This window comes from Schistocerca piceifrons, chromosome 3, assembly GCF_021461385.2.
Source record: "Schistocerca piceifrons isolate TAMUIC-IGC-003096 chromosome 3, iqSchPice1.1, whole genome shotgun sequence".
NCBI lineage: Eukaryota > Metazoa > Arthropoda > Insecta > Orthoptera > Acrididae > Schistocerca > Schistocerca piceifrons.
In genome coordinates this window covers 646,294,413-646,313,938 of record NC_060140.1, presented here as the reverse complement: position 1 = coordinate 646,313,938, position 19,526 = coordinate 646,294,413, and the positions used below count along the sequence as shown (strand labels likewise).

General features: G+C 41.6%; 1 protein-coding gene across 1 annotated transcript in view; it reads right to left on the bottom strand.

The window, feature by feature from the left end:
- The window catches only part of LOC124788925 (trypsin-1-like), a 123,401-nt gene that overhangs the window by 54,989 nt on the left and 48,886 nt on the right, over window positions 1-19,526 (bottom strand). The window lies entirely within an intron of this gene.

Genomic DNA, 19,526 nt, shown 5'->3' with positions numbered 1-19,526 from the left:
AGTGACTTTGCGACCTGTTAACAGTCTGTCTGGGAGGAAACCACTACTTATGGCTTTTACAGAATAGTTTTCCAGATTAATCAATAGTGGATTAACATCGATATTAATGTCGATATTGTTGTCAGTATCATCCAAAGATAATTGAACAATAGATATAAATAATTTAAATTCACTTTTGTGATAATCAAGTGTAGGATATAGAAATTGTTTCTTAGGTAAGCATCTTTGAACAAATTCTGAAACTCGGGAACTCCTATAGTTAGCAAAAGTTAGTATTTCGCAGTTGAATATTCATATTTTAAGATGTAGTTCATCTATTTCGCTACGACCGTACATTTTAGTAATACTTTGTTCATTTGGCAGGTTTAATAAGATAATTTCCACCAGTTCAAAACCTCTCAGCAATAGAGATCGCAGTGTAGACACTTTTATTGTTCCAAGATGACCGGTTTCAACAGACTTACGTTGCCATCATCTCTTCTTGCGGAATTTGTTATAAAACTGCCATGTTAGATTATATGAAGTAAAAGCATAAAAGGTACTCCCCATGTATATATGTCTTTATATAAAGCCAGTTGATAAAATGAACACATTTTTACTTCTGAAGAAATGATAGTATTTTTGTACCATGATCATACAAAACAAGGTAGTGTTACTTCTGCTACAGTAAGGACGCTGACAAGGACAATAGGAAGGATCTCAAAAATCAAATAGATAATTTTTTCACAAGTGTTCAGTTGTTTCATCAAATAAAGAGGAAAGGATTACAGAAACTTTTAGACAAACCAACGTAGGGACAAAATGACAATTACATGCCACCAGAAATGAAGGTTTCCAAGTTTCGAAAAGCTTTACCCTCAACGAATGGTTTTGGAAGGCAATTTAACAATTTCAGGTTACGAAACCAAAGATTATAAACCACTCATAATACTCAGTTCTCTGCACCGCATTGCCACAGTAGATGACGGACGTAAAAAGAATATTCTGTGTTTAATTTCATAGCAGCATCCTAACTAATAGCAAGACAGAGCTGATAAAAGGGAAATTTTCTTCATGGAATTAAGAGCATAAATGATAAATTCTCAAGGGGATAAGAGAATCAACTACCCGTACCTGCAAAAGAATGGTTCAAATGGCTCTGAGCACTATGGGAATTAACATCTGAGGTCATCAGTCCCCTAGAACTTAGAACTACTTAAACCTAACTAACGTAAGGACATCACACACATCCATGCCCGACGCAGCGCATGATTCGAACCTGCGACAGTAGCGATCGCGCGGTTTCAGACCGAAGTGCCTAGAACCGCTCGGCCACAGCGGTCGGCTGCAAAAGAATGCTCTACAAGCCAAGGCACATTATGGAGTTACTCGCCAACAGTGAAAGATTGCGTGAGTTGGAGGACCACAAAAAAATTGATGTTCTGTGTGCGCATAAAGACTAAACATAAAACGTGGACAAACATGCGTCAAACGCAAGAAAGATACTCAAAAGCATAGTTTAATTGTTTATAAAGGGATATGTTGTATGAACAGATCGTCTTGTGTGAACCCAGTAAAACTGAAAGGTTTGGTTTAATTTTAGAAAAATTAAACTTATGAAGTGAAATGAACGTATCGCATTATTGGCTGGGAGACTCCATCTGGGGTTGTTCAGCCGACCGTTGCAAGTCTTTTTTCTAGTCGTTACTTTGGGAACTTGCGGCTCGATGATGATAAGAACAACCCAAAACAAAGGCACCAACCTGACTGGGGATCGAATCCGGTTCAGGCCCTCTCCCCTTCTCTTTCACACCCTAATTAAGGACATCCAACGTGACAATAAAAGCTAAGCATGCACTTTCAATAGTCAGCTACTCTCGACCTGTATGTGTAGGGCACAATGTCCACTTTTTCCGAAGGAAAAGTAACAAACGTTCGCGAGGAATGACGTAATTTCCAGTTAAGCGGGTCAGCTGGTGCCGCAAGATTACATAGTGAGAACTTTTCTTTCCTAACAGGCACTGCCGATAGATTGGTATTTAAGTAAAAGCAGTATGTGTCAAAAACAACGGAAGTTAAACATTATTCTGATGCTACTCTATTATCTTAGCCATAGCGTCAATAAATCTTCACTGGGCAAGAGGCAATAACTACACGAAAAGTTCTCACACTAAAGGGACTGCAGAAAGTACAGTCTCTGCTGTTGGAATCTACATCTACAGCTGATCTACATCTGTAGTCTGAAAACAACTGTGTAGTGCATGGCAGTGGGTACATGCCACTGTACTACTTATTAGGGTTCCTTCTCGTTCCCTTCATGTATGGAGCGCGGGAAGAATGATTGTTTAAATGACTGTGTGATTGCTGTAATTAATCTACTATTGTCCTCACGATCTCTATGTAACCGATACAGACGGGTTTGTTGTGCATTCCTAAAATCACCATTTAAACCGGTTCTTCAAAATTAATAAGTATGCTTTCTTGGGGTACTTTTCGCTTATCTTCAAGATTCTCTCTGTTCACTTTCTTCATCATATCTGTGAAACTCTGCCACAGGTCAAACAAACCTGTGATATGACGACTGAGAGAGAAAAAATCTGGTATCTCTTATCGATAACACCTTATGGGCGTCAAAGCTGGAAACGGAATTACGCCGAAAGCAGTCATGCAGGATCTAGCGGACCCATTGGTGCATTCCTGCTGAGCCACGGCTCCAGGAGCGTCTTCTGCCGCCGCAATATACGATGGCCTTCAGCAGCCACCCAGCCTTTCGTACTTGGGGGCACTTTGCTACGTGACGCTACGCAGACACCGCCTAATCATAGCTCTGACACCACCGTTCATGCTCTAGTTGAGAGAGCCTCATCCTTGTTGACACTTGAACTCTATCTCTTGCTGCAATATGTGTACTGACTCTTCGTTCACTTGGAGAAATACAAGTAACTAAATCTTCTGTTTACTGTGTTACCTTGTCCGCTGATCATTTCTGCTCATGTCAAGCTTTCCTACAGCAACTGCCACACCACACCGTAACCCACCTCCCCATACCGTTGTGAGTAGAAGTCGTACACAACATTTGAAAACTTAAGCCTACCACAATGGACCTCTGACTTCGAGGGGTTAAATTTTACTCTATCACATTATACTGATTCATGTATTGGCTCACCAGTCTACAATTCGGACCTTTGTTCTCAGTTGTCAACCTGCGTGGTGTGCTGATATTGGAGAGTTCAGGTCGACGTTTAAATTGTTGAATCTTTCCTGAATTTTCTGCAGCGATTAATAAGTCACTTTATATCTGTAAAAGAGGTGAGTTACCTTTTTTCCCCAACCAAGCGTTCTCTACACACAACAATACAGTTCAATATTCTGCAGCGAGTTGAAGAGCAGCCACGATAGACACAGGGACCTTGATTGCTACGGATTATACATTTGGCGCATCCTGCTTCTCGGATTTTACCCGCCGCCACTGAGAATCAACGCCGAAGCATGGCCTTAGCTGACCGTTTAAAGCTGGGCCGACCACGGCGTGGCAAACTTCACGCGGATTGAATGTGCGGGCCACGGGTGGTCCAAGGCTCTGCCTGGATCGCCTTTACTCGTGTCTTCCCCGAAGAACTCGGTAGAGCACGACATTTCATTTAGTATTGCGGTGTGACTTTTTCGGTTGGCGCAACTCTCTTCAGTTCGGCAAAATCGAGATGTCAGCGCTGTTTACCCTACGCGATTTGTTCGTTGTACGAAAGACATTCACAGGTTCAGTGGATGTTTGCTCAAGAAGACGCAGGGATGAGAATTCTCAGCACATATTATACTGTCACGAAAGTCACGGGTACTGCAAAGTTGCTAGGAAACGAAATTACAACACCATGCACAAACAAATTAAAGATTTAGTTGACAATGAAAGAGCGAAGAATTACAGCAATCGGCAGGCGGGATTCATTGTCCAGTACATCAAGAAGAACTTTGTGCTAAATTTGCAGGCATGCAGCTTGTGAAGCTATTGGTGATATGAATACTAAATTTCCTGGTGTCATACGCATTATTTCACTGTCGGCTGCAACTGTTTTCGATGCAAATGAATGAAGAGTATCGAGACTATATATTTATTGCCGAGTACTTTGTTTAAGTCAAGGGACATGACTGGAACGATTTTTTGATTTAAAACTCGCTTTTACTGAATTTATGAAGGAAAAAGGAGTCCAATAAATAAACATAGAACATCCAGAATGGATCGCAGACCTTGCGTTTTAAGTGGGCTTGAAGGCACATTGCAAAATAAGGAAGAATTTCTTTCAGTTTCGATGAGGATACATTTAAAAGAAAACAGCATTGTAGAAGGCACATAATTTTTACAAACACAGTGTAGTTCCCGAACTTCACCATCGTTAAAGAAAACGTGAGGTTTCAAGAATTCACTGTGGCCTTAAAAGAACTACAACGATAATTTCCTAAACTTTCTAAGGACGCTGTCAATCCTACATTTGTTTTCGAGACCGTTTGCCGTTTCTGTTGAAAGCGCTCCTGTGCATGTGCACATGTAACTGACTGATTTGTAAGGTAATTCACATTTTAATGACAAACCCTTTTACGTTAATATTATCCAGGACGTCCACATTTGCTTACTTCAGATAAAGTTCCCATGTCTCCATAATGAGGATGCAAAAGTGATACAATACTTCGAGTGACATATTTGTGCGAAAGATCTTTTTTTTTTATTTTGGTTATGAAACTAAATAAGTCACGTTTACGTAGCAGACTGAATGTGAAAATCTGTGAAATTGTCTCAGTCTGTCCGTATGCCGAGAATTTGTACCAGTTAAAAATAATGTTTTCAGCGCACCAAAAGTAACTAAATAATGCTGAAAGTTTGTTAGCCTGTGATCTGTGTTGTTGAGACATGTGAAATATAAAACGGAGTCGTATGCGACTGCACTGCCACTTAAAAGTTCGCAGTTTCCCCTTTAAACCCTTCTCCCCCTCAGACAGATTGGCTTGGTGTTGGGGGAAACGTGCGGCGAAGCTGAGCGCTATGGCGCTCGTGCCAGGGCACAGCCCGCGAGCTAAAATCTGGGCCACCCCTAGCTTAAACCAGTCGAGATGGTGCGGTGGCAAAGCACCGGACTTGTTTTGGCGAAGACACTGACAGACACACCCGGCCGGCAGCCAAATTACTTTTTCCATGGCTTCACCAAGCTACTTAAGGGATATACCGGAATAGCTTCTTTGAAAAGGAGCAGCTGGTGTTTTCCTCATCCTTCGCCAATCTCAGCTTTTGCTTCGTTTGCAATGACCCTGTCGTCGGTGTGATGTTAAGCCTCTTTCTAATAGTGTCTGTTATTGTTTCTATGTCTTTGTAAATATCTCTAGTTGGACTATTCCGCCCGCATCTCGTGGCCGTGCGGTAGCGTTCTCGCTTCCCACGCCCGGGTTCCCGGGTTCGATTCCCGGCGGGGTCAGGGATTTTCTCTGCCTCGTGATGGCTGGGTGTTGTGTGCTGTCCTTAGGTTAGTTAGGTTTAAGTAGTTCTAAGTCCTAGGGGACTGATGACCATAGATGTTAAGTCCCATAGTGCTCAGAGCCATTTTTTGGCCTCTGCATCCAAATTCCTTCCCGAAACACTGCTCCATGTATTTTCCTCAGAATATTTCTTTCCTGCTTTTCAGTCTCTCTGATCTTCGTGTGACCACGAATCACTGTAGTTTTTGCAGCATAATGTGCTTCTGGTAGGACTACCGTGTTGTAATGCCTTAGTTTCGCATTGACAGAAATAGATTTCTTATTATAGTGATTCCAAGTGAGCTTATATGTTTTTTGTAATCAGGAGATTCTGTCTTTATTGGCTATTGAGTTCAGTCCTGATGGTAGGATTATCACTCTCAGGTATCTGAAGTGGGAAACTTGTGCCACTTTCCCGTATTGAGTAGTAACAAGGAGATTATATACAGGTTTGTTTTCCATGTACTGTATTTTCTCGTAAGAGATTTGTAGCCCAGTTTTCTGTGAGATTTGGTATAGTTTCTCCAAAGCAAGTTTGGCTTCCTCTCTATTGTTCGTTAGAATGGCAAGATCGTCCGCGAAAGCCGGACACTTCACCCTCATTCTCTGCCCTTTTTAAATCCCAAGCTGAATTCCTTTTATTTCCTTTTCTCATGTCCTCACAATTTTTGCAGAATCATGTTGAATAGTAGGGGGGACATTCCATCTCCTTGGCGAACACCAGTATGGATATGAAATGCTTCTGATATTTCTCCCATGAATTTAACTTTTGAGGCTGTATCTGTTGATGTCTATTGAATAATTGACATTGTTTTCCTGTAAATCCTGAACTCCTCTAAACTGTGGAATAATGTTTGTCTATGTATTGAATCGTACGCCTTTTTAAAATCGAGAAAAGTTACCACATTATTTCTACATCTTCTCATTTGCAAAATTGTTTTTATGTTTGATATCTGTACGATGCAAGATCGACCTTTGCGAAACCCTGTCTGATACTCCCCTATTAACTGGTCCGCTGATTTTTCAAATCTGTTTAAAAAGGGCCTTTGAAAGAATTTTGTATGTTACAGGGAGCAGCGAAATTCTCCCTGTAATTATTTGGATCGGTTTTTGCACCTTTTTTGTGGAGAGGGAGAATTAATGCACATTTCCTCTCTCGAGGTATTTGTTCAGTTTCCCAAAAGTTTGATATGATTCTGTGGGTTGCTTGTGATTATAGTCATTTAATTTACGTACTTCTGCTATGATTCCGTATTCCCCTGGAGACTTTTGTTCTTCAAAGAATTGATTATTTCATTTAATTTACCTCTTTAATTGATGGCGGATTTGAATCGGGACTGAATGTGGGTATTTCGAAATCTAGTTGTTCTGTCGGAGGCTTGTAGTTGAGAAGTGAGTGAAAATATTTAGCTAAAATTTGACAGTTCTTTTTAGGGTTGGTTTCCAGTGATACATCAAGCCAGCGAAAGCACAGATTAGGTGGTTAATAGCCTGTTAGGTTTTCTCTGAAAATTTTGTAAGAGTTTCTGGTGTTGTTCTGGGTCAAGTCTTGTTCAATTTCTTTAAGCCGGCTTATATAATATCTACGTTTTTCTCTTCGTATTGCCTTGGATGAACTCTTCTGTATTCTCAAAAATTCCTGTCATTTTTCTGTAGTTTTATTGCTACTGAAAGTTTTCCAAGCTTGTATTCTTTCTTCTATTGCTTGATCACATGGGCTGTTCCACCATCTGTGTTTTCTCTTTCTTGAGAGTTTGCCAAGTTTCAGAGTGTTTTTCTACTTCTGCAAGTTCCTTTCAGTTCGTTGCGTTTGATATATATATATATATATATATATATATATATATATATATATATATATATATATATATATATATATATATATGCGATTTTCCTTCTTCAGCAAGGCAGAGATGGATCAAGTGGTATGCAAGGTAACCCTTACTTTGTGTAACTCTGAGCTGTTCTGGAGGCAGTTAACAAGTCCATTTTCACCGGATTATCTTCCCAGACCAACAAGACGACGATGAAATGACGATACCAAAAATCAACTACATATTGCAGACTTAATATGTAGCAACAGTTACCGGAATAACTACATGATATCATTTTTCTCTCGTAGGAATTCCACACTGAACAGCGTACGACGGAGGTGTCCTCCACAGCTAATCACTACAGTGTATTTCCGTGAAACCTGTGTCACATAAACAAATTTCTGTTCTTTATATATTTATGTATGTACGCCTCTACTCATATGTAATGAAAACGTCACGCCAATGTTGTGTCCCATGTTTTATGTGATATGTGTACCGGAACCAAGAAATGAAGAACACCAGGTGAAATTAGGATGCTGAAGCGTAAAGACTGACGGTAGGCCCATGTCGGTTTATTAGTGGGAAAGGACTTGTATTTTTGCAGGAATCAGTAATTCTTTGTGGCATTAGTCGGATGGTGTAAAATGGAACAGTGAGAGTAGTGTGTCAGTGAAATCAATTTTTGAGTGCAGAGACGAACAAGCGAGGATGTTCCTAGACACTTTTTACTACACCATTTCGCAAGGAATCACCAGGTTACCGGAAGAGGTAACGATGTTTGAAATTATCAACATAGAAGACTCAAGAAACAAGAATATGAGAGAGAAGATTCAGGAGACAAGACGCAAGACTGAAATATATTGAAAAGATATGCACAGAAGACAAACGACGACCGAAGATTTCAACACATCATAAGAAGGAGATCATACGTAGTTCTCATTACAAGAAAGAGTATATTTGTTATACCTGCATGGACTGTGTACGAAGGAGACAAAGGCATTATTTCACATAAGTTAATGAGTGACCTTAAAATTACAATGTAAATGTGATTCCTTTTGTAAAAAAAGTTATCGAGCATTTGTGTCTGCGAAAGAGACTGTGAATGAATTAACTGCTATTTACTGTGAAGCCAAAATTATTCATTATAATGTGTCCCTACACTACTCATATCCGTCATTACGTGACTATCCATTGTTGTGCATTAAAAACGTTTTCGTAGATCATGCCAGCACATCCCATTCCAATATCCTTCCTAACGAGTTTTAAAGAGTTGATCAGTCAGACGGTGTTGTAGAGCGGTGCTTGGTGTTATTAACATTTCTGGTGTTAATGTGTTCATTTAGGAAATAGCACGTCCTCATCTTAGGAGATTCGTATGGACTGCAGAACATCTGACGCACTACAGCTACTCCAGCCGTCATCTGCAGCAGCTGTTAAATTTCAGGTGAGGCAAAGAGGAATCGTATTGATACTTCTTTATACGCAGCGATTATCTCCGACAATGAAACCGAATGTTATACAGCAGTCTTTATATATAGGTAACGATAGAAGAATGTTGACTTTCAGTTAGTTATTTCAAAATAATAATTACAAACCTAAATATGTAGCTATATTAATTTTTATTCAAACACATACTTATTCGCAGTCGAATGTTTGGCTGAAGAGAAATTTGATGTTCTGAAGGATGAGCATCAAATCATTGGAAACTGCTTTCGACTTCTTTATAATTTAACTTATTGACAGCGAACTTCACAGTGACATTCATGCCAAATAACATGACATATACTTCTAGGACTTATAGAGGATAGTGAGTACCTAAAATTTTGGATGGGAATCCATCTCCGGAAACGCATAGTTACCGTTCTATGATGGTTTCAGTTCAGATGTTTAACTCATCTACTTTTGCTTGAGGAACTGAATTAGGCGTGACGCACTACAGTTATATGTAACAATTCGAAAGGAAACATAACGAAACGTCCATTCATTACTTAAGCACATTTGTTTGTATTAAGACTTAAACATTAAGTATTTACATAATTCCAAAACAAAAAAGAACCCAGCATACTGTGCGTACAGGACGGTGCTGATGCATTACAACAGCAACTCGATGAGACGACCACCAACGTTCTTTCAGACCTTGTACCTACGATACATATTCTGGTACACACTCTCCATCCCACCTGGTGTCTTTTTAATTTCTAGTGCAGCGGTTAGAACTCTTGCCAGCAGATCTTTCTCTGTCTCTACACAAGTCTCGCAAATTAAACATTGGGTAGGACCCTACTAGAAGAAGTCCATAGGTGTTAAATCTGGCGATCCCGACGGCCACTCAGCTGGAGCACTTCGGCCTGTCCAGCTTTCACCACATCGCCTGTTTCTCTGAACGGCAGGTGAGAAGTGAAGTTGTGCACCATCTGATGAGACCATATTTGCTGACGGACATTCAGTGACACAGTTTTCAAGAACAGATCCAACACGTTCTGCAGGAAGATCAAGTATGCAGGATGGAGGTACGACTCAATCGCATGACCATCCAGAATATATGGCCAAACGTTAATGCCAAACCGGTACTAAAATCCCTGACCATGCGTGACACGAGGGTTTTCGTGTGCCGAGAGATGGTTGTTTCGCGAACTTACAACAAAATCCTTAGTGAAATTATATTCTTCTGTGAACAGAACTCGATGTGGGAACGGAGGTGCATCGACACAGTGGTGTAGCGATGCAGCAGTGCAGGAAGCACGTTCAGTAGGCAACACGTTGTAAAAAATCGGCTGGACCCGTAGCGAGGATCCTTTTTAACTGGTAATGTTCCAGGCGATATTAACACCTATTTCGCGTAAAATTGTTCGAGTGCTCATTGATGGGTTTTCATGAAGGCGATGCAGTACATCTCCTTCGGATTCGGGCGTGCGGCGTTGCCGTGGAGCAGCGAAGTCCTCTCTCCTCACGGTGAAGGTACCTGTTTCTCGGAGCCACCGCGTAACTTGGACAAATTGTTTGTGCGATGGCATGCTACGTTGCGGAAAACGTTCGTGGTACAGCCGACTGGCAGCTGTACCGTTTCCTCGAGCTTCAGCGCGCGTAAGAATCATGTCTGTGTATTCCAAAAACGTGTACCGATGCATTTTTACTGTGTCGGAAATGCACAGGCACTGAATAGGTTTCGCAGTAAGGCAGTCGTAAAGTGACATTAGATGACCATCTGATACAGTACACGTCATCCTCTCTACCATATTGCACACCAGGAGAAGCAACACTGACACTTTCCTCTTTCCCTTAGCAGACGTGGACGCGCTATACACCTGAACTGAAACCGTCGTAGAACGTAAACGGTACGTTTCCTGACATGGGTTCCTATTGAAACCATAATATACTCAATGCCCTCTACAAGTCATAGAAGTTAGTAACTGGCATTTCCGGACACCTTGTATGCAATCTCACACAGCAGTAGTAAAATCCCAGTAGACATTTCACGTGACAGATTCTGTCTGCTCATAACTTTTATATTTAGCTTGACCAACACATTCGATAAACTCATAAGATCTTCAACATTTCGCGGTCCTGTCAGCAACTGTATAAATATTAATTTAAATTTTAATAATGAAGAGTCTCAGTTGCACCGTTTAGCTAGAATTTACCTAGGTTTCAGTCGGGGTAACACAACTTTCTTCAGAATAACAGTATCTATCGTTTGTCCATAGTGCTGTACTGCACTAGTGGCTGCCGCATCGCGGTCGCGAAGTGGATCGGAGGCAATGCCAGATACGTTTTACAGTCTGACCATAATTTATGGATTTGTAGTTTTAGCTTGACGATGTCCACTATGGACAAACGATAGATACTGTTATTCTGAAGAAGGCTGGGTTATCCCGACTGAAACCTAGGTAAATTCTAGGTAAACGGTGCAACTGAGGCTCCTCATTATTAAGATTAAAATTAAAATTTATAAGAGGTTAAACATTTTTAATTTAACATTAAAAAGATCACTCCAGCTACATCCATAAATAGCAGTTTAAGCAAAGGAGAACGAAACTTATTTGTAAATAATTGTACAAATATTTTTGTGATTTTACATTTGTGTTTGTTCTGAAAGTATGACTATGCTTTTGCTTGTGTTGAATTAAGACATTTGTCATAATCATGAGCAGAAGTGAGAGGTAGCCAAGAACAGCTTAGCGAAAGCAATTTCTGTAGTACTGATCTATTTTGATGAAACGTTATCAGCCACGATAGTAGCATTTCGGGTGTCGTTAATCAATGATGACAGCATACCATTAGGCACTCCTTCATATCTATGTTGATATCTATGTTCAGTATTTCAGTGTTACTTAGGCAGGTAGTCAGGCATATAACCGTTGGAGCCAAGCAGCATGGAACGCTGTTCAGGCTGTGTCCACAAGTGTTATTTACGTGATTTTAATCACGTGTACATAAAAACTTCTTCGTTTATTTAGACGAATTGTTACCTCTGAACTTCTCCTCTTACATCTCCCCCACCACCCCCCTCTATCTCTTGCCTTTTCTGAGCATTTGTCATTTCCTCTCTGTTTCTATTTACATTGTACACAAAAAAATAACCTGATAACAACGACATAGCAGGGCAGGTGACGTCGAATAGAGCGGAATTTTCCAAATGATAGTACACAGGGAATGCAATGTTGTTTAACAAGGGCCATAAAACTACATCCGGCGAGAACGTTGAGATGTGCACATTTAAACTAACTCACCCAACTAATACCTGATACAATAAACAACACAGTTACCAATTAAACTGGCTGAAGGATTTTGTTTCACCATAACAGTCAAAAGTAGGCAAACATTAGAATCCCTAGCCATAGCTGGCTACAATAGTCTCGATTTATGCGTGACGTTTACTAGATAAATCAACGTCGCTAAAAGTACCCTAATACTCTTAATATGTAAGCTGTATTGCACAAACGACAGTTTATTAACATAGCCGGCCTGTGTTACTTTTAAAGTGCCATGTTATTAATTATTAAATTTAACAGTTACATGCTACAATTTTATTAATGTAAAGAGAGCGCGAATGCAATCTTATTCTAACAAGCAGAGTATATCAGTTAACGAAGAAGGAGATGGAAAATAAACACTCAATTACCTTAAATCCCATGTTTTCAACAAAGTCTCGAAATTCCTGCCTGCAACCGCTACAAAACTGACATTGTCGAAGAAATGACTACTGCACCGTTTAGGAAATTCCCGGCACATTACGAATGACCGTCATAGCTTAAAAAATTCTTGCGAGCAGCTGTTTACGAGTCTTCACTTACGAAAGCTCTCCACTGATCGGCGGACGTTTTGCAGCTGTACCTTGACAACGGCGTGTTTCTGTCCCATTAATATTATTTGGTAAATTTTGTTCAGGTCCACTCCTCTTATTCTGCTCTCTCTTTGGTTTGTTCTTATTTTCCTTCCATCAGTCCAAATTCATCTCCATTTCTGTTTCTCCTCTCTCTCTCTCTCTCTCTCTTCTTTCTTTCTCTCCTCGCTCTATCATTCTCTCTCTCTCATTCTCTCTCACTCTTAATCTCCTTCACAAAATCTCTACCCCTAACTTCGTCATTCTCGGGCTGAACAATGCCTAAGGAGTCTGTTATTGCGGGATTCCAAAAAAAAAAAAAAGAAAAAAAATGGCTCTGAGTACTATGCGAATTAACTTCTGATGTCATCATTCGCCTAGAACTTAGAACTAGTTAAACCTGACTAACCTAAGGACATCACACACATCCATGCCCGAGGCAGGATTCGAACCTGCGACCGTAGCGGTCGCTCGATTGCGGCTTCCATTATCTTGAAAATAAATGCTGTGGCAGACAGCTTAGGCACGTAAATGACGTCAGAATTAACGACAGGAACACATTTGCTCGTGATTTAGCAATTAAACCATGTATACCACAGAATAAATCAAACTGTCTTCATGTAACCACAAAATATCTAATCTAGATTATGAATTACTAATGTTTGAGTCGTGGCGCACAAAAGAATGGCCACAGTTATGTGCACTGATAAAATAAAGAATGAGGAGGTTTTCCGCCGTATCGGCGAAGTAAGGAACTAATGGAAAATACTGACAACAGAAAGGAAGAGGATGATCGGACAAACGTTACGAGATCTGGGAACACTTACATGGTACTAGTGGCAGCTATAGAGTGTGACAACTGTAGGAGAAGGCAGAGATTGGAATACATCAAACAAATAACAGAGGGCGTTGGATGGCAGTGTTATTGTGAGATGAAGAAATTATCACAAGATTGGAATTCGTGGAGGGACGCACCAGACCAGTCAGAAGACTGACAAAAACCCATTTCGGACTGAGGAGGATTTCACATAGCGTTTTGAAAAGTTGTCCTAACATAATAAGTAGCGATCTTATATATGCAATGAATCACTTCACATGAAAGTTATCCAGAAAGGTTAAAACTGTAAGGTGTCAGGCAAATCCAACACCTTCCATGAAAACCCTGACATGATAAGCAAATCCAGTAGCATGTCACATAGCTCCGAATAAATCGTGACATTAAGTTAACCAAAGTAATACGAGTAACGGGTGAGCAAATGGAATACCACAGACTAACACAAGAATGCCTAAATGCATGTCATACCTTCCCACCGTGAGACAGACGCAGTTCCGAGGGGAGAAACGAGAACAGAAGCCGAGAGCAGAACCGTGTTAAGCTGGAAGGCCCTACGATAAGGGACGGACGGACACCCACGTCGCCAGCTAACTGCTAGGACCACACCACCCGCAAGTCTTAGCGTGAGACTTTTTCGCGTCTCTGTTACATCAAGACCACCCCCCAGCCCATGTTAAAAGCTAGAGCCCTCCAGAAGAACAGTATAGATCTTACGATAACACAAAAAGGGTTACACCACCCGCAAGTTTTAGCGTGAGACTTTTTCGCGTCTCTGTTACGTTGCAAACTTTAAAAACATTGCCCCACCACGAAAGTATAACGTTTCACATTGGATAGACAGAATTTTTGTAGGCGGAGCTTAAGGCTAACATTGAGACCCTGATTGGTCAGATGAAAACACAGCCAGATAGTTTATTTAAACCAACTTCAGTAAATTGTAGTAAGGAGAAGTTATAAGCGAGTTGCTTCGGAGACGGCGAGGTGAGTGGAGCTGTGCTGCCCGCCGCCCCCTGACGAACACTCACAAGGTAATGAACGCACACGATGCCGCATAACAGCACATAAAGCTTCACTCAGAACTGCAAAAGTCTCATCTGTTACACCCCCTTTTTGCGTAATACTAGTGTCGATCGTCAATTAAAGCTCATGGTGTTCACATTTGCCACTTGAAGTAAAAATCTGAAACGCGATGATTTTTCTGTTATATAGTTATTGAGAAGCCACATCAGCCACTGTAATTTACGACAAGTTAGATAAGTAATTAAAGATAATTGAGGGTCACTGTAGACCATTTTGATAGTTTTCTCTCTTGTGAAACTTAATTTAAACCTACATTATAGATGTGATATGGCATAGGTCATCCTTCGATCCATTGTAGAACTTGGAATCCCATTCAGGGATTATTCGTTCACATTTTTGTTGAACGCAGAAGGTTTTTACCATCCTGTATTAAAACATTTCCTTTTATCAATAGTGCAATTTATAAACAATGTTTTGTGAGTAGAACAAAATTTACAATGGTAAACTTAACTGCTTTTTCGACGTTATTTTACCAGCTAACAAAAAATAGGAAAGCCTTGAACCCCTTCTACTAAATTTAGTTAGTATTAAGATTCTTTTACAGGGAGTGCAGTGGAGCTGACGCTGAAATCATTAAGTACACTCCTGGAAATTGAAATAAGAACACCGTGAATTCATTGTCCCAGGAAGGGGAAACTTTATTGACACATTCCTGGGGTCAGATACATCACATGATCACACTGACAGAACCATAGGCACATAGACACAGGCAACAGAGCATGCACAATGTCGGCACTAGTACAGTGTATATCCACCTTTCGCAGCAATGCAGGCTGCTATTCTCCCATGGAGACGATCGTAGAGATGCTGGATGTAGTCCTGTGGAACGGCTTGCCATGCCATTTCCACCTGGCGCCTCAGTTGGACCAGCGTTCGTGCTGGACGTGCAGACCGCGTGAGACGACGCTTCATCCAGTCCCATACATGCTCAATGGACAGATCCGGAGATCTTGCTGGCCAGGGTAGTTGACTTACACCTTCTAGAGCACGTTGGGTGGCACGGGATACATGCGGACGTGCATTGTCCTGTTGGAACAGCAAGTTCCCTTGCCGGTCTAGGAATGGTAGAACGATGGGTTCGATGACGGTTTGGATGTACCGTGCATTATTCAGTGTCTCCTCGACGATCACCAGTGGTGTACGGGCAGTGTAGGAGATCGCTCCCCACACCATGATGCCGGGTGTTGGCCCTGTGTGCCTCGGTCGTATGCAGTCCTGATTGTGGCGCTCACCTGCGCGGCGCCAAACACGCATACGACCATCATTGGCACCAAGGCAGAAGCGACTCTCATCGCTGAAGACGACTCGTCTCCATTCGTCCCTCCATTCACGCCTGTCGCGACACCACTGGAGGCGGGCTGCACGATGTTGGGGCATGAGCGGAATACGGCCTAACGGTGTGCGGAACCGTAGCCCAGCTTCATGGAGACGGTTGCGAATGGTCCTCGCCGATACCCCAGGAGCAACAGTGTCCCTAATTTGCTGGGAAGTGGCGGTGCGGTCCCCTACGGCACTGCGTAGGATCCTACGGTCTTGGCGTGCATCCGTGCGTCGCTGCGGTCCGGTCTCAGGTCGACGGGCACGTGCACCTTTCGCCGACCACTGGCGACAACATCGATGTACTGTGGAGACCTCACGCCCCACGTGTTGAGCAATTCGGCGGAGCGTCCACCCGGCCTCCCGCATGCCCACTATACGCCCTCGCTCAAAGTCCGTCAACTGCACATACGGTTCACGTCCACGCTGTCGCGGCATGCTACCAGTGTTAAAGACTGCGATGGAGCTCCGTATGCCACGGCAAACTGGCTGACACTGACGGCGGCGGTGCACAAATGCTGCGCAGCTAGCGCCATTCGACGGCCAACACCGCGGTTCCTGGTGTGTCCGCTGTGCCGTGCGTGTGATCATTGCTTGTACAGCCCTCTCGCAGTGTCCGGAGCAAGTATGGTGGGTCTGACACACCGGTGACAATGTGTTCTTTTTTCTATTTCCAGGAGTATATTTGGTTATATCATCGCTAGTCTCACTGAACTCTTCTGAATTCTACATGTCATGTGTGGTCTGGCGTCTCCTTACCACCAACAGGTCCCAGGTTCAAACTAGTCAATTCCCTAGAAAACACGCTCAGAGCGTCGTTGCGCGAAAGTGGTAGGGAGACACGATATAGAACAAACAGACACCACGCAGAATGTTTAGAAAATATGCAGTTGTTAAACCGCTTGCTAAAAAAGGTAACGAGACAGACTTATGCAGTTATCATTCAGTTTCCATACTGACATCTTATCGTAAGTATTGGAGAAAGTAATGTACTCAAGAATAGTCGAACACTTGAGTGGAAACACCTTACTTAGAATTTCATAGTTTGGGTTCAAGAAGGGTTGCTCAACTGAGAGTGCTACTTATACATACACTCTTCAAACAGTACAAACCTGAAATAACAATACTCGTATATCACCCGTTGGCATATTTTGAGATGTTTCCAAGGCATCTGATTATATAGATCACGTTAGTCTCTTAGAAAAATTCATGTTTTATGGAACTGGTGGCGTTAGACACAGCTTGTTTGAATCATATTTTCAATGGGAACGCAAAAGAACGTGCTGAATAATTCAGACAATGTCGGGAAAGTAGAAAATTTTTGTAACTTGGAAAAAAATCATAAATGGTGTCCCTATACTATTCTTTATAAGTGTGAATGACCTTCCACTTAACAGTCAACAAGCCAAATTGCTACTTTTGTAGACGATACCAGTGTTAAACAAAATCACACGGGAGGGAAAGCTAAATGATATTTTCCAAAGCATTATTAAGTTATTCCCTGAAAACGGAATCTCCCTAAATTTTGAAAAAGCGCGCTACGTTCATTTATGTACAACAAATAGTGTCAAACCAATAATTGATGTAGCACATGAGTAGGAGTCAGTAAATCGGGTAGAATGCTCCACATTTTTGGGTGTACATATTGATGAAAACTTGGGCTGGAAGAAGGATGTTACTGAGCTTCTCAAACAATTAAGTTCAGCTACTTTTGCTATCCACATACTTGCTTATCTAGGAAACGAACATGTCAGCCTCCTGACATTTTTTGCAGACTTGCATCCGATAATGTCTTACGGAATAATTTTTTGCATCCGATAATGTCTTACGGAATAATTTTAATCACTTTTCATCGCTTGGAAAGAAGCTACTGATTGCACGGATGTCATGTAGGTACAGTAAATCTTCAAGGAAGTAGGAATTTTAAATGCGCCGTCACAATACATAATTTAGCTAATGAAATTTCTTATAAAGAAAGTAAATACCTTCAACATTAGAGGGAAAATGACATTTATTACGCATTGCTAATGCTGTCAGTGGGTGAGAGAGGAGTTCAGAGTGTAGCAATCAAATTTTTGATCACTAGCCCAATAACATAAAAGTCTGACTGGTAGCGAAGCAAAATTTTAAATCTAATATAACATTTCTCCTGAACAATTCCTTCTATTCCACTGACGAATTTTTGGTTAAAAACTGATAACTAGTACAAAAAATTTTTGAAGTTCACTTTCATGACTAGAAATAAAATGATAATGTATTCATTAATTTTAACATTGTTCCATATACACATATATAATGTAAGCTGGTTCGTCCCACACCATTTAGATAAAACAATCGTTCAAATGATCTATGGAACATGTAACTAACTAAGTGACCGAAACAAAAAATATGAAGACTTCATAACAATCCCTCGTATAAGCTGTACTAACGGAAAAACATCGCAAAATCAAATAGGAGTTAATGTAAAATAAGGAAATTTTAGGAGTACTTTCACTCGGGTAACATATTAAATTGACTAACATTGCAAGATCACAGGTTAACCTACGCGCGAGATAAGCCATTACAAGTGAGAAATGTTGGTACATTAACAATCCTTGTTACCACTAGAATGTTGAATGCAAACATGCAAACGTGCATGCACTTGTTGTTCAGATACAGGACGCCATTTACTGGGATGGAGTTCCATGCCCGTTGCACTTGGTCAGTCAATACAGTTTCTTAATGACGCTGGAGTTTTTGTACGATGATGTCCACGAGGCAGATTCAGTGACCAAGCAGGCCAAGCTTACGTATCGACACTCCGTAGAGCGTGTTTCGTTACAACAGCGATATGTGGTCGAGCGTTATCCTGTTGGAAACACCCCTGGAACGCTGGCAGCACAGCAGGTCGAAACACCAGCCTAAAGTACAAATTTGCAGTCACTTTGCGGGGGATAACCACAAGAGTGCTTCTGCTGTCATACGTAATCGCTCCCCAGACCATAATTCCAGGTGTAGGTCCAGTACGTCTAATATGCAAACACGCTGGTTGCAGGCCCTCAGCTGGCCTACTAACCAACACAAGGCCATTACTTGCACCAAGGCAGAACTAGTTTCGTCAGAAAACGCAACAGATCTCTACTCTGCCCTCCAATTAACTCGCTTCCCGAGCACGGGGTCCCGGGTTCGATTCCCGGCGGGGTCGGAGACTTTCATCTGCCGCGAGATGATTGGGTGTTTGCGTTATCCTCTTCATTTCATCATCGTTCATGAAAGTGGCGAGTTTGGACTGTACAAAGGTTGGGAATATGTACGAGCGCTGATAATCGCACAAACCAAACATCATCATCATCCAATTAGCTCTCGCTTGACTCCACTGAAGTCGCAAATAGCGGTTGTTAGGGATCAGTGGAATGCACTCTACACGGCGCCCGGCTCGGGGCTTTCCTAGAAGTAAACGATTTTCAACACTTCGTTGTGTCACTTTGGTGCAACTGCTGCTCAGACTGCTGCTGCAGATGCGATGTGATGCGACAGAGCCATACGCTAAACACGATGGTCTTTCTTCGCGATAATGCCACGTGGCCAATCGGAGACCGGTCTTCTTACGACCGTACATACTCGTAACCACCGCTGATAGCAGTCATGTACAGTGAGTACATTGCCGCCAAGTCTTTTTGCAATAGTGCAGAAGGAGCAG